General features: G+C 42.6%; 1 pseudogene; it reads left to right on the forward strand.

Annotated features, from left to right (window-relative positions):
- The window catches only part of LOC137096296 (zinc finger protein RFP-like), a 17,580-nt pseudogene extending 794 nt beyond the window's left edge, over window positions 1-16,786 (forward strand).
- The last annotated feature ends 276 nt before the right edge of the window (window positions 16,787-17,062 follow it).

The raw sequence follows: 17,062 nt of genomic DNA on the forward strand, positions 1-17,062 counted from the left end.
TGCATAGGAATTCATTCATGTTTTTTTTTTCCAAATTATAATCTGGCCCTCCAACAGTGTGAGGGACTGTGACCTGGCCCTCTATTCAAAAAGTTCAAGGACCCCCTGTTGTAAAGGCAGCTGGTTATCATCTGATCTTGGAAGCTAGGCAGTGCCATTCCTTTTAAGGGCTTGAATGGGAGCCCAAACGTGGATCCCAGGTGCTGCAGGTTATATATCGGAGGAAGGAAGTAGCATTAGGAAGAACCTCCTGACTGTGAGAGCCATACAGCAGTGGAACACTCTGCCTTGGAGTGTGGTGGAGGCTCCTTCTTTGGAGGCTTTTAAACAGAGGCTGGATGGTCATCTGTTGAGGGTGATTTGAATGCAGTTTTCCTGTTTCTTGGCAGGAGGTTGGACTGGATGGCCCATGAGGTCTCTTCCAACTCTATGATTCTATGAAATCTACCTCTGAGGACTCCTTGCCTAAGAAAACTGTATGATATCCATGTTCACAGGTGTGTGCACATACACAGGAGTCTTTTTCCTTCCTCGCATCATGTTCGCAACCAGAGGTTAGGAGCTCCAGTGACACAATGAACACAGGTCCTTTCCCTGGGAATGCACAGGAAAACAGAGGAGACCCCCAGCACTTGTCAGCAACTGTGTTTGAGGAACCACCATCCCCAGCTCTTCTCCTGAACCTCCAGCCACACTCCCTCTCCCCTTGGTATCCTGCCCCCTTCCATATCTGCTTATGCCCTCCTTTCCCTGCTTCTCCCTGAGTCTCCTACCTTCTTCCCTCTTGACTGTGTCTCTCTCCCTGTTGCAACTCAGGGTACATCATAGATTTAATGTGGTTTCACATCACTTTAGCCACCGGTGGGCGCAGTGGGTTAAACCCCTGTGCTGGCAGTACTGAAGACCGACAGGTTGCAAGTTCGAATCCGGGGAGAGCACGGATGAACTCCCTCTATCAGCTCCAGCTCCTCATGCGGAGACATGAGAGAAGCCTCCCACAAGGATGATAAAACATCAAAACATCTGGGCGTCCCCTGGGCAGCATCCTTGCAGACAGCCAATTCTATCACACTAGAAGCGAATTGCAGTTTCTCAAGTCGCTCCTGACACGACAAACCCCCCCCCCCCCCCCCCAAAAAAAACTTTAGCCACCATGGCTCATTGGTATGGATTCACAGGAGTTGCAGTTTCACAAGGTACTCAGCCTTCTCTTAGTGAATGCTGGTCCTTCACCAAACAATTCCTAATGTTGAAGTACCCTTTATGCCCCCAAGTCTCGACCCTATTATCTCTTTGTTTCCTCTCCATCTGAAAGATTTTAGCAACATTGGGAGGCATTCGAGCATATGAATGTGGATGGGCCAAGAGAAAGAAAGCTCTGCCCTCATCATGTCTCCTCTCAGCCTTCTCTTCTGCAGGCTAAACATGCCCAGCTCTTCAAGCTGCTCCTCATAGGGCTTGTTCTCCAGCCCGTTGATCATTTTAGTTACCCTCCTCTGGACACATTCCAGCTTGTCAACAACTCCCTTCAATTGTGGTGCCCAGAACTGGACACAGTATTCCAGATGTGGTCTGACCAAGGCGGAATAGAGGGGTAATATGACTTCCCTGGATTTAGGCATTAGACTCCTATTCATGCAGTCCAAAATCCCATTGGCTTTTCTTGCTGCCACATCGCATTGTTGGCTCATGTTTAACTTCTTGTCCAGCCTGCTCTTAGTGAGTGCTGGTGCCTCACCAAACAATTCCTAATGTTGAAGTACCCTTTATGCCCCCCTAAGCCTCGACCCTATTATCTCTTTGTTTCCTGTCCATCTGAAAGTGTTTGGCAACATTGGGAGGCATATGAGTATGTGAATGTGGATGGGCCAAGAGAAAGAAAGCTCTGCCAAGTTCTTATGGGGAGATTGGGCCTTTTAGATAGGCTGAACCTAAAGTGCAAAGGGATTCGTATGTCACAACTGGCCCTTTGAATTGTGCCTCAAAATCCATCGGTATCTAAAGAAGCATTTTAAAGCAAGGGAGTTATATGCTTAAGAGAATAAGTTTCATGCTGCCTAAGAAGGCAGAGAAAGGAAAAGGTCCCATGTCCAGATTCCCAAAGGCTGAGACATTTGGAGAGCTCAGAGGTTTCAGCGCCAGAGGTTGGGCAGAGGCTGAGTCATCATCTGCTTTCCAGGAAGAAAAAGTCTGAGAAAGGAAACTTAACCCATTAACTCTGTCATGTCTTTGCAGTGGAGCAGCATCTGCAGCCATGGCCTCTGGAGACTCTATGAAGAAGCTTTGCGAGGAACTGGCCTGTCCCATCTGCTTGGAGTATTTCAAGGAACCTGTGATCATCTCTTGTGGGCACCATTTCTGCCAATCCTGCCTGGATCAATGCTGGGAGGAGAAAGAGGCCTCCTGCCCACAATGTAGGGAGAAAGTGCAGGAAGGGGACACCAAGAAGAATTGGCAGCTGGCGAACCTGGTGGCAATAGTCAAGGAATTGGAGAGCCAGAAGGTAGAAGAGAAGAGGAGAGTCTGCCAGAAGCACCAGGAGCCCCTGAAGCTCTTCTGCAAGGTTCACGAAGCCCCCATCTGTGTGGTGTGCGACAGGTCAAAGGAGCATGAAAACCACAAAGTGATTCCTCGGGATGAGGCATCAAAGGAGTACCAGGTAGGAAGGAGTAAAACTGGAACGACTAACAAGGTGTTGTGGTGCATCCCCACCCCACAATACAGGTCTGTAGCTGGCGGTTCAATATTTTCCCAGGCCCTGAAGTTTTCAGGGACTTGAGGGGCATCTAAATTGTAGGATTAATGCAGTTTGACACCACTTCATGCTCTGACACCTATGCTCCAAACCATTGAGGTGATAGTTTTACAAAGTATTCAACCTTCAATGTATTGTCGAAGGCTTTCATGGCCTGAATCACTGGGTTGTTGTGGGTTTTTTCGGTCTATATGGCCATGTTCTAGAGGCATTTTCTCCTGACGTTTCGCCTGCATCTATGGCAAGCATCCTCAGAGGTAGTGAGGTGAGGCAAGCATCCTCACTACCTCTGAGCATCTATGGCAAGCATCCTCACTACCTCTGAGGATGCTTGCCATAGATGCAGGTGTCTCCTCTCAGCCTTCTCTTCTTCAGGCTAAACATGCCCAGCTCTTTAAGCTACTCCTCATAGGGCTTGTTTTCCAGCCCCATGATCATTTTAGTCGCCCTCCTCTGGACACATTCCAGCTTGTCAATGTCTCTCTTCAATTGTGGTGCCCAGAATTGGACACAATATTCCAGGTGTGGTCTAACCAAGGCAGAATAGAGGAGGAGCATGACTTCCCTGGATCTAGACTCTAGACTATTGATGCAGGCCAAAATCCCATTGGCTTTTTTGCCATGACATTGTTGGCTCATGTTTAACTTGTTGTCCACAAGTCTTTCCTCTTCACATTCCACCATGTCGGGTTGACTGATGCAGCTGTATCTCAAAGCCGGCATATGGCATCCTGACAAAAGGTGTGTCGATTTTATCAAGCTTGACTTCTAGTAGGTTTGCTGGAAATTTGCATGCAACCCTTTCGGCTTGTCTGCAGCTGAGCCTGAAAAAAAAATGAAGACGTTGTACCTTTATCTCACACAAAAATGGAATCATCTAGCCCAGGTCCTGATCTCTGACATTGATTTTTACCCATTTCCATTGAGACTTCTCTATTGGGGCACTTGGGATTGCTAGGCATTTTGTAATGGTATTTATTAGAAAAACCATAAACTCTGAACAAAAGAAATGAGCAAAACTTTTGTCTTCCTCTTCAGGGTCGGATTTGGAATTTGCTGGAGACTCTGAAGAAGGTGAGACAGAAAATACTGGTCCACAAAGCAGGCACAACACGGGAAAGCCAGGATTTGCTTGTAAGCAGCATTCCTACTGCAAAATGGGAAAGTATGACCTCTGAGTGTGAATCTGGATAAACAGGGAAGAAAGTGTTTTGTATAAAGTCCTAATAGCCTATGAACAATATTGATCCAGGCCCATTCCAGTGGCAGTCTTCTGCGAGTCTTCAAAAGACTCTTTCTTTGCTGGATATCGACATTTTCTGTATGAAGGAACACAAGTCTCTTTCCAAGGGAATGTGGAGAATTCAGCCCAAATGCAGTTTCTTTCTGCCTCTCACTCCTGTTTCTCCTTCCCTTTCTTTTAGGAGAAAACCCAGAGAGAGAAAGAGAAGGCTGTGGCTGCATTCAGGCTCATGCACCAGTTTCTAGAAGAACAAGAGAGGGATCTGCTGGCCAAAATGGAAGAAGTGGAGAAGGAGATTTCAGCCAAAAGGAAGGAACACCTGGCCAGACTCTCCAAAGAACTCTCTTCTCTCTCAAGTCTCATGCAAGAGATGGAGGAGAAGCATCAGCAGCCAGCAAGTGAACTTCTCCAGGTAAGGGCAAGATTGTCTCCATGGGTGGCTGAGACAGTGTCACCGCAGCTTTCTCATGGTTCTGTGTACATGAACTTTGTTTCAGGCACATTTATTAAAAATATTATAGGAAGTTACCTTCAGGCTATGAATATATGATGAATACACGAATTTAGTGTTTTGGGTTGGGTCCCATTTCTAAGACATGGCATTACATATCTATATGCAAACAAAATCAGAAAACATCCAAAACACTGCAGGTCCTATGCATTTCAGAGGAGGAACACTCAGTCTGTTATGTGAAATGATGGCACCTCACAACAGAAAGTTGTTGGGATTGTGCTCAAAATTGTAACACTTCCTTATAATCATAGAATCCCAGAGCTGGAAAGGACCCAAAGGGCCATCCAACCCAGCCCCATTTCGTCCAGCTCCATTCTGCCATGCTGAAGAACAGACTGCAGCACTCCATCAAAGGTGCCCATCCAACTTCTTTTTTTAAAGACCTCTAAAGAAGAAGATTACAAGATGAACACGAGGTAATAGTGTGATGCAACGGCTTTAAAAGGCAATGTGGATCTGGGCAGCTGAAGTACAATCTCTAGATAGAGGGAAGCCATAGTCCCACTCTATTCTGCATTGGTCAGACCTCATGTGCACAATTGAAGAAAGATGTTGAGAAGCTAGAACCAAACTGTCTGCTTTCCTCTTTTATATATTATGATATATTTACCCTTTTAAAATGTTGGAATTGCCCAATTGCACTAAAAATTAAAATTTAATAATGAAGGAATAGCAGTAGTGATAAAAGACGGATTATTAGGGTGTGCAGATGTATGTTCTCAGGACCATGAACTCCGCAATGGAGAGCAACAGTAATGCCGCAGGTGTGCAATCTGGTATGCATCTGCTGTAGCATTACGGAGAATTCATGCAACAGAGTCCTTAGATTCAACTACCAGGGCATTGGCTGAAGCTGGATCTAACCTCAGCCTGGGACCCCTCCACACCAACATTGCCTAAATTATGCATTTATGAAGTGTGCGGCCTTGAAATATTCCAGTTTCCCAACATCCTGGGGCCTGAAGGCTTGCGTCTTAACAGTATTTTGGTAGCACCGGGAGCCCCCGGTGGAGCAGTGAGATAAACTCCTGAGCTGCTAAAATTGTTGACCAAAAGGCCGCAGGTTCGAATCTGGGGAGCGGCGTGAGCTTCCACTGTGAGTCCAGCTTCTGCCAACCTAGCAGTTCAAAAACATGCAAATGTGAGTAGATCAATAGGTACCGCTCTGGCGGGATGGTAACGGTGCTCCATGCAGTCATGCTGGCCACATGACATTGGAGGTGTCTACAGACAATGCCCGCTCTTCGGCTTAGAAATGGAGATGAGCACCAACCCCAGAGTCAGACATGACTGGACTTAATGTCAGGGGATAACCTTTCTATCCTAGTTACATTTCACCTTGTCATGCTCAGCATTTTTTTTAAAAAAATTAACTTGGCCCAGTCATAGGTTTTTTAAAAAACATTGTTGTGTTATTGTTGATGTTTACTGCTTATTTTCTGTTTATGAGTTTTATTTTATTGTTTAGTATTACCGTTGTTGTTGTTGTTTGCTGATGTATTGTGGGCTCGGCCTCATGTAAGCCGCACCGAGTCCCTTGGGGAGATGGTAGCAGGGTACAAATAAAGTTTTATTTATTTATTTATTATTATTATTAATATTTACCTTTACCTGGTAGCTTTACCAAAAAGCTTTAGCAAAACAATGACATTGAAGTAGATGCCCCATTATGTAATTCTACCCCTCTTTGTGGAGAGAAGGCTGTTTCACCCAACTAGCTTTAATTCAGCCATTTCAGTTAGCTGTGAAATTATATTTTCAGAAATATGCACGTAGTCCCCATGCAAATGCCTGTTCTGAATTCTATTTTCCCTCATTTACAGGATATCAGAAGCTTCTTACAGAGGTAAGTTAATCTCCCATAAAAACTTGGATTTGCATGTGAAGCACATACCTCTCCTCTTGCAGAAATGGGTGTCTGGGGTTGAATGGTGGAGTTGGACCCGGTGCCCCCTGAAGCCCCTTCCAACTCTGTAGGGTACATCTTCTACACCATGGGACTGAAGCACTTTGGATGCACTTTAACTGCAATGCTCAGTGCTATGGAATCATAGAAGTTGTAGTTGGGTAAGGCACCAGCAATTTATTTCAAAGAATCATAGAATCATAGAGTTGGAAGAGACCTCATGGGCCATCCAGTCCAACCCCCTGCAAAAAAGCAGGAATACTGCATTCAAAGCATCCCTGACAGATGGCCATTCAGCCTCTGTTTAAAAGCTTTCAAAGAAGGAGCCTCCATCACACTCCAGGGCAGAGAGTTCCACTGCTGAATGGCTCTCACAGTCAGGAAGTTCTTCCTCATGTTCAGATGGAATCTCCTTTCTTGTAGTTTGAAGCCATTGTTCTGTGTCCTAGTCTCCAAGGAAGCAGAAAACAAGCTTGCTCCCTCCTCCCTGTGGCTTCCTCTCACATATTTATACATGGCTATCATATCTCCTCTCAGCAAAAGGCCTTGTAAAATGGCAAGTCCAGGCATGAAGCCATAACATTCAAAGTACTGTCAAACAGCATTAATTGTATAGAAGATGCACAATGTGATATAATCCTCTTTCTTGCAGATGTAAGGGAAAGGAGAAATGTGAGATCCCTGTGGCTTTTCCTCCTGCTCTGAAATTGAAGATCTGGGACTTCTATGATATAAATCACTTTCTGGGGGTTGTTATGAAGCAATTCAGAGGTAAGGGTGATTGCCTGCAAGGAATTTCAGGGAGATGTAACATTGGTCAGAAAAGAGAAATGAAATGCTTCAAGGAAAGTTAAGGAGAGAAAACGCGCAATTTTATTTTAAACTTGAAACAAAATGATATTGTGTCTATTCTCTTCTATTGCTTTTTAAATTTTTATTTCACATGTGGATTGAAATTTCAAAATATAAATATAGAATACTTTGGCCAGCCCAAATCTCTTCATGTACTTCAGGGTTCTGGGAGTTGTAGTTTGGTGAGTCACCAGCATTATTAGGCAGAGAATGCCAAAGGTCTTTGTAAAGCTATAACTCCATTGATTGCATAACATTGAGCCGTGGCATTTAAAGAAGTGTCAAACTGCATTCATTCTACAGTGTCAATATGCCTTCCAATTATACTGCATAAATCTATATAAATAAAAATATAGTTCACTTGTGGGATTAACTTAACTCAAAAACCAGTGGGCGAATTGACATGAAATTTGGACATAATACACTTATCAGGCCAATGAGTGACCATCTATATATATATATATATATGTGAACGTCGTCGTGAGTGGTTTAAAAACGGAAAAAATACAGGACCAAATATCATCAAATTTGGCCTTGAAATGCCTCATACCCCAAGGTATGACCAACAATCATAAAAATTCAAATAAACACCAAAACTAACTCACAAATTCAAAAAATAGGGGAGGACAACATGGAGCATGCGCACAGGGATGGGGAGGGTGCACGCGCACAGGAGAACTCCTCCATCGTCTCTCTCTCTCACCTCACCGTGTGGACTCAGGGCGGCACACTGGCACAAAAAGGCAAACATTCAATTCCTTGCACAGTAATAAACAAGTAGTACAATCCATGAAGTAAACTGTCCATGCCTTAAATATATATCTCTATATGATTTTGCCATTTTGTATAAAAAAGTATTATATATATACACACACATAAATATGTAACACTAATAGTATAATATACTGGTAGTGTATTATATAGATTGTGGTATTTATTTATTTATCGTGTCATCAGCAACCATACAATTGTATTACATTTCTAACAGAACAAATTAAAAAACCACATATAAATAATTTCTAAATGTAAGACAAATAATTGTGGTATCTTCCTATAGTACAATATAATAATGTATATAATATAATAATATAATAATATAAGGTCTATAATATAATAATTGTGTGTTATATATTACATGTATATAAATAAAAATAAAAATCTAAATAAAAATCTATATAAATAAAAATGTAATGTTCATTTGTGGGATTATGATAACTCGAAAATCACTGGACGAACTGACACCAAATTTGGACACAATACACCTATCAGGCCAACAAGTGACCATCTATATAAATAAAAATGTAGTGTTCATTTGTGGGATTAACTTAACTCAAAAACCACTGGATGAATTGACACCAAATGTGGACACAATACACCTATCAGGCCAACAAGTGACCATCACTCATAAAAACACTGAAAAACACAGTGGAAAGGACTTAAAAAGCCAAAAAACAACAAGTATATGCAAACACACACTTAGACTCATAAACACAAATATATACACACTCAAAACACATCTACAAAGACTGGGCCTCAGCAACGCGTGGCAGGGAAAAGCTAGTCACTCTTTAAAATACTGGAAAACACAGCAGAAGAGACTTTAAAAGCCAAAAAAAAGCAAAAAGACGCTATAGCGCATGTGCAAAAGCAACTCCCCCTGGCAAACAAAACACACAGTAGCACATCCACACTCTCTTCTGGACTACAGCTCCCAGCATCCCCTTGACCAGGCCCTTTAGGAGAGGAGGATGATCCAAGTGCATTGCTTCCAAGCAGCAGGCTTTCTTCTCCTTTCTTTGAGAGCATGTTTCCAATTTCTTTGAGAGCATCCCAACCTCAGCATATTTCCAATTTCCTATTCCTGGACTGCAACTCGCAGCAATCCTCCAGATAGATAGATAGATAGATAGATAGATAGATAGATAGATAGATGAGATGAGATGAGATGAGATGAGATGAGATGAGATGAGATGATAGAGATAGAGAGATAGAGATAGAGATAGAGATAGAGAAGGGAGAAAAGGGAGAAAAGGGAGAAAAGGGAGAAAGAGGAAGGGAAAGAAAAGGGGGGAAGAAGGGAAGGGAAAGGAAGGAAGGAAAGGAAGGAAGGAAGGAAGGAAGGAAGGAAGGAGAATGAAAGAAAAAAGGGAAGGAAAGAGGAAAGGAAGGAATGAGAACAAGAAATGAGGAAAGAAAGAGGGAGGGAAGGTTGGCCACAGCAACATGTGGCGAGTAAGCTAGTAAATAAATAAATACACAAACACACCAGATATACCATGAGATTTCTGGCTGGTGTGCTAACAAAATCAGTATTAATATAAGGTAAAGGTAGTCCCCTGACATTAAGTCCAGTCATGTCTGACTCTGGGGTGTGGTGCTCATCTCCATTTCTAAGCCGAAGAGCCAGCATTGTCCATAGACACCTCCAAGGTCATGTGGCCGGCATGACTGCATGGAGCGCCCTTACTTTCCCGCCGGAGCGGTACCTATTAATCTACTCACATTTGCATGTTTTCGAACTGCTAGGTTGGCAGAAGCTAGGGCTGACAGAGGAAGCTCACGCCGCTCCCCGGAATTGAACCTGCAACCTTTCGATCAACAAGCTCAGCAGCGCAGTGCTTTAACCCACTGCGCCACCGGGGGCTCCAGTATTAATATACTAAGTCATTTTTATTGTTTTGAATTATTTTAAATGGTCTAAAATACTTCAAATAGATCAACAAGAGGAAAACAGGTTAAGACAGTTAAAACCATCTGAAACCATATGTAATAGGTATATATTATTTTCGGGGTTAGATCTTGAAGGTTTTAAGAAAGTGACATGTTTTATTTTGTCCCAAATAAAACAAGTGTGAGCTCAATCCTCAGAGAAGCATGTATAGGAAGAGGTTCTTCTTCTATGATCTCAAGCCTTCTAAGGGCACTCACACATCTTGAATTCAGCCCCATCTTGACCTCCTTACAATAATCTATTTGGGACTTGAGTCCAGTGCTTTTCAGACTCTCTGGTGCAGGGAGCCAGTGATATATACATTTTTTCTAATGTGATCAGGACCAGTACTTTGTTTGTGCCCATTGGCAACTCCTGTTTTTTCCCTTCCCGAAAACTTGCTCTGGACCAACAGCCAATGGCTCACTGACTGCCACATGGACCATTACATTGAATGCAATATTCCTGCTTCTTGGCAGGGGGTTGGACTGGATGGCCCATGAGGTCTCTTCCAACTCTATGATTCTATAATCATGATTTATTTAACATTTTTCAAGCTCTGGCTCTGATGCTTCATGGATCCTGTATTATCATCCAAAGGGAGTGACAGAGCGAAAGGGCTGTGAAGTTGTTAGTGAAAAATCACACCCGATTGTATATGAATCATATAAAATATCAATTCAAACTACATGGCAATTACTAATTGCTCTAAAAAGTAACATTTCTATTAAATTCCTTGAAAGTTCCCCAGATAATTCACCATCCAGTCTCAAATTGGTTCCAGGATTTCCTATGTAATCCTAAATGGGTTGGCAGAAGATGTGTGTCAGATGTTCATATCTTAATTTGGGTTGTAATATTTCAAAGATTCATTATGATTTGACAATATGTACAGCAGTAGGCATTTTTCATAAATTTTGTTTGAATCATTGAACAAAATTGCATCCTGTAAATTCTACAATGAATCTGATTTTAATTAGTAAAAGTTAACAAAGGATGTCATCCTAATTTTCCTAAGTAATCCTAAGAAGAGAAGGCTGAGAGGAGACATGATAGCCATGTATAAATATGTGAGAGGAAGTCACAGGGAGGAGGGAGCAAGCTTGTTTTCTGCTGCCCTGGAGACTGGGACGCAATGGAACAATGGCTTCAATCTACAAGAAAGGAGATTCCATCTGAACATGAGGAAGAATTTCCTGACTGCGCGAGCCGTTCAGCAGTGGAACTCTCTGCCCCGGAGTGTGGTGGAGGCTCCTTCTTTGGAAGCTTTTAAACAGAGGCTGGATGACCATCTGTCGAGGGGTGCTTTGAATGCGATTTTCCTACTTCTTGGAAGGGGGTTGGACTGGATGGCCCACGAGGTTTCTTCCAACTCTTTGATTCTATGATTCCTCAATAGAGTTTGAAACTGACTTAAGTGGTCAGGATGGATGTCCACTGTAGGATCACTCTTTGGAGGTCGAGCCTGGTGATTCCTAGAGAGAGCATTTTAATCAGTTGACAGATATTGAAATCTACTGGTCTTAATTTTAGTCTGCATTTTGACTGGCATTTCTATATAGCAGCCTTAATTATTCATACATTGAGATACATCTAAGCAATGAAGGAGGCATAGGAGGCTTCCCCACAACCCGTCCTTTGTCTCCTTCCTGTGTGAACTAGGGAAGAGTGGCCCCTTCCACTCAGTCACCTTTGTCCATGCATGAAATGTTTCTGCTGGCATACTGCTGTAGAGATTGCACATTGCGGCAGAGAACGAATTGACTGAATTCCATGCCTAGCTGTACATTGTGATGCACATTGGAAAACCAATGTCACCATTCTTGAATGAGGTGTAACTGTGTGCGGTTGAAGTTCGCTTCATCTCTTGGGTGAAGGATCTCAGCCATCTTGAGTTGTTTCCTCTCAATTTCTGAGTCACAACGTCATGCTCAGTCTCTCTCTTTCCTTTCTCTTTTTAGACTCTCTGGAATCTGGACTTCAGCAGCAAAAAGGTAAACGGGAAATATTTTCTTCAGAGGGGGTTTGCCATAGCCTTCCCTTTGAGGCTGAGAGAGTGGGTCTTGCCCAAGGCCACCCAGGGCCTTTCCACTGCAAAGGGGGTGGGAGGGGGGAGTCCGACCCTGGTCCCCAAGAGCCCTAGTCCAACTATGAAACTGATGCATCAAATTGCAGTTGCCTTTGTTTACTTGTCTTGGCTTCTAGGCAGAAATCCGGCTTGAGTTAGCTCTTTATTTATCTTTTTAGACTCTCCTGAATCTTTTTTACTCAGCCTTAACTATGCTTCTGCAAGATACAGCAAAGCAAACCAAACCAAACCGATCAAACAGCCTTCGGGCTGAAATGGGCAAGATAAAAATGATGTCAATAAATCATAAATACCATATATTCTAGCATAAAAGACTACTTTTTAACCCAAGAAAATCTTCTCAATAGTCAGGGGTCGTCTTATACGCGAGTAGTCTTATACGCTGGAGTCTTTTTATACGCTAGAGTAGCCTTATTAATGGGAGTCGTCTTATACGCCGGGAGTAGTTTTATAGAGCGGGTGCTGAAACTTCCAATCCAGATTGGAGAATCTGTGGTTGCTGCATATTGTGGGGGGAGCTCAAAAATGGCAGTGGCCATGTCCCTGCCGTATGCAGCAACTGTATGAAAAGCATTAAGGGCGACGCTGTACAAGTACAGTAGAAGAAAATCCATTCATCAGGATTCATGGACTTAATGCGGTCCCAATGGTGAGGTGAAGGGGTGCCTCACCGGGAAGGTGTAAGTGAAGGGCAGAATAAGCTGCAGGCGTCCGGGGCACCTGGGGTATGGAAAAAAGAGATAGATTGGCTCTGGGCCCAGATAAACACAACTCTTAACTGTCTGGCCCTCCTGTGTATCCTATTACTGTACGTCCTCCTCTGCCTCTCAGATCTCGCTCCTGAAGACTGCAGTGAAGCGGTGCAGGTGCGCATGTACAAGATCTGAGAGGCAGAGAAGGAGGTACAGTAATAGGAAAATTACCACATTGAAATCAAATCTGATGCTTTAAAATTTTTATCTGGTGTGTGTTGGAAGAGGAGTAGTCTTATACAGCGAGTATATCCCAAACTCTATATTTTAACTGGAAAAGTTGGGGGTCGTCTTATACGCCCAGTCATCTTATATGCTGGAATATACGGTAAATAAATAGATTCATCCCCAGATGGGTATAGATTTTGCTTTGCCCCACAATCTAAGCCAAGGGCAGCAGGGGAAGGCTAGGGGGGTATATTGGCACCCCAAAGGACCTCGGAGGAAAAAAATATAATACTTTCAAAAGAAAATTGCAGAAATGTGTTTTGACCCTGAGGAGCCCAGGAAGCCTCCATATGGGAAAATCCACTCCTAAAAGTTATTCTGTGTTTTAAAGGTGCTGTTTGGGTGGCCCACCTATCACAAAAATAACCCATGGGCCACACTTTGCCCACTCAATAATCCCTTTTTAATCTAAAAATAAGCCTACTTCGTACAGCTTTGTTTCCCTTAGTGACCAAGAGAACAGTGTGGCATCATTATAAAAGGTCAAGTGGAGGTAAAAAGACCTTTTCAACCACCTCTCCTGACCTAAGTTTAGAACAGTCCATTTTTGAGGTCTCCCAAGTTCCAAAATCCTGCAACAATCACAACCACGGGGCTTGTGTAGTCCCAAAAATAATGTTCTCACATTCTGCTCACATCAGTATTTATTAACCAACACGTTAAATAAAATGGCATATATTATTATTTTTATTATTTTTATTTATACCTTGCTTTATCTTTCCCGAAAAAGACTCAAATCTCTAATATCCCAGAGCTTTAAAAAATTACAACCAGCACCCAAAATTGCACATTCTAATGCCAACAATAAACAATAATTTCTTCTTTTTCGCCTTTTTAAAAAAAATAACACAAAATACAATTAAAAACAAAATAATCTGGATATATATTTACCCCCAAATTCTCAGCCAAGCACTCCTGACATAATTGTTTGCAAAACCTGAATTTATTTTGGCTTTGTCATATCATTAGTATGCGTGCCAGCCAAATCTCAGATGATGTCCTTCTAAATTAAACAATTTCTCATCTTTCGACAACATGCTGCAAAATATTTCAAATCTGAAAACAACACTTTATTGCTAACAGAAATTAGTTATTGTTAGCTAGAACACAATAATATTGAAATATCAAATAAAAAGTCAAAATCCCATCCCCTGTACCATTGAGTGGAAGATGCGTGAAGGGAAAGTGTCACTCCTGGCGAGGTGGGGCACAGGGCAAATCAATGTGATGAGGTCCCTCATGGGATTAATGGCTGAACTGGGAATCGTTCCCTGGTCTCCAGAATCAAAATCCAGCACTCAAATCACCAATTTTTAACCTTAAGAAGGAGGGGGATATAATGTTGAACCTGTCTAGATTTGAGACCAGGGAGGATTTTCCTGTTAATTCACTTCTGTCTGTCTATCCTTTTTCCTTACATTCTTTCTCCATCCCTGATGTCTTTCTGCCACCAACAGCGCATGTGACTCTGGATCCAAAAACAGCCCATCGTCGGCTCATCCTCTCTCCAGAGTACAGATGTGTGATGTTGGGAGAGAGAGAGCAATATCTTCCTGACAGTTATGAGCGATTCAATCATCATTTTTATGTGCTGGGCCTGGATGGATTCACAGGAGGCAGGCATTTTTGGGAAGTCCTTGTGAAGAATGGGGAAGCATTCTGGTCTGTGGGAGTTGTCAAAAAGTCTGTGAGGAGAAAGGACTACAACCCCAATAGCTCTCATCCTGAGATCTGGGAAGTTGGAAATCAGGAGCAATACACGTTGAAAATAAATCCCCACATCTGACTCTGAGCGAGGAGTCCAAGAGGGTCCGAGTGACACTGAACTATGAAGGGCGTCGGGTGGCCTTTTACGATGCAGACTCGGCAGCCCTGATCTTTGAATACCCTGCAGCCAATTTCTCAGGAGAGACCCTCCTCCCTTTCTTTTTTGTGAATAGAAAAGCCCAACTGGAGATCTCTCCGTAAGGATGGGGAGCAATGTCCGAAGACACTCATCGGCTGATATACAAGGGCAGCATTATCTGGGGCTGTTAATTCTCTTTCCTCTCCTTGTGGATTCCTCCTGCTCTCTCTTTACATGTTTGCCAGAAGTGGGAGGCTGGATTGTGAATGATGAAGGCTTTCTCCACCGCCCATGGATCAGTCAGGGACTTATTCCCCCTGGAAAGACCAGCAACAATGACAACAGCAAATAGGAAATAAAAGACACAAATTCATATTTAGTCAAAAGTTCCAGGTACTGGAATTCCAGTAGTAAGTGAGTAGTGCATTTGACCTTCTTTCTTGGCTTTTCCTAGGAAAGTAGGTTGAATTTGCCTGTGAAGCTTTTGGTTGTCATACCAAATGTTATGGTTGTCACCTGGCACAGTGTCACTCACTGTTTTTGCTGAGGAACTTTTGTGTTGAGGGGCAACACTATATAATTGCATGCATAACCAGATGCACTCAGCAGGAGCTGCATATATAATGCTGATATAAAGAGACGTGATATACTTTCTCCTTTGTAATTTTGATGATGTTGATTGTTTTAGTTTTAGTTTTATTTCATTGTAATGTTGTTCGGGCTTGGCCGCATGTAAGCCGCTCCGAGTCCCCACTGGGGAGACGGTGGCAGGGAATAAATAAAGTTTATTATTAATTATTATTATTATATACAGCTCTGCCTCCACAGCCTTGAACTGAAATGGGGAGGTTCCAGGTCGGAAGAATGTGTCCGGCTGCTCATGTGAGAGAACTGAGTCAAACTGAAAACACTTTCAGCTTTTGTTAGCCATTTCTGCTACTGAGACAGCCACTTTTCCACTAAAGTCAATGTTGATGCTGAAATGCACCATCTGAGCTCTGAGTGCAGTATTCTTTAAAACGTAGCAGACATGGTTTGAAGATCAGGACATTCATAGGGATCCCCAGATGCTTGCGTATAAAGCTATTGTCCTTCCAACTCTATTGTATGCCTGTGAAAAACATGGGACATCTACAAATGTCACTCTCTACTTCTGAAAAATCCCAACAGCTTCCCCTTAAAAACTGATTCAATTGACAGAGATGGATAAACTCTCTTGTCTATTTTAAGACATCTCCGTGCAGAACCTCCAGAACAATTGGACACCATTTTGATTGTATTTAAAACACTCAAGAAAGGATTAGCTCTTAACAGGTTTTGACAATTAAAATAAACCCCTTTTAATATTTCTGCCTGAGTTTGGAAAGTTAGCAGCATAAATGGAGAAAGTTAGATGAAACAAAGTATAAAGTAAAGGAATGGTTTCTAATCTTTATTGAGTTATCCTGGAGTGACAATGGGGAGTCAATTAAATGGAATGTATAAAGGGATAAGGTGCCGGCACAAGAATGGCAAATGTATACATTTTATATGTTTATCTAATTGTTAACATCAATATTCAAGAATATGGCGATGTGGTGCCTTTTATGTGTATCTGCACCAGATGAAATCAATTGTAAATAACAGGATTCAAAGTTTAAATTACTTTTACAACATAATGCAAATTTATTGGGAAGAAGACAGGTGGAAGAGCATCAGCCTTCTGAGAAGACGAAACCAGAGACCACCTACTACAATGCAACCTGACCCCTGCCACATGCACAATGGAGGAACCTCCTTATAGCAACACCAGAGGTACTCCCAAGTGGCCTGCTACTGGTCAAAGGACATTTCATAGAATGCCAAGTTTGCAAACTGTGTGTGTGTGTGTGTGTGTTTGGTTTGCTCCTGACATGATAAATAAAATTAGTCTTCTGGAAGAAGCAAAAACCTCCAGCATCAAAGTCATGATTTTCCACCATCAACTTTGCTGGACCAGTCACATTGTCCAGATGCCCGATCACCTTCTCCCAAAGTAGTTACTTTACTCTCAGCTCAAGAACAGAAAACTGAATGTCAGTGGACAGAAAAAGAGATTTCTGTCCATATGGTGGGCTAGAGCGGGGTGGGCAGGCCAGGAGAAGGCCCCCTCCCTGTCCTTTCCTCCCCTTCCTCTTCTGTTTTGGGG

Source organism: Anolis sagrei, chromosome 2, assembly GCF_037176765.1.
Source record: "Anolis sagrei isolate rAnoSag1 chromosome 2, rAnoSag1.mat, whole genome shotgun sequence".
NCBI lineage: Eukaryota > Metazoa > Chordata > Lepidosauria > Squamata > Dactyloidae > Anolis > Anolis sagrei.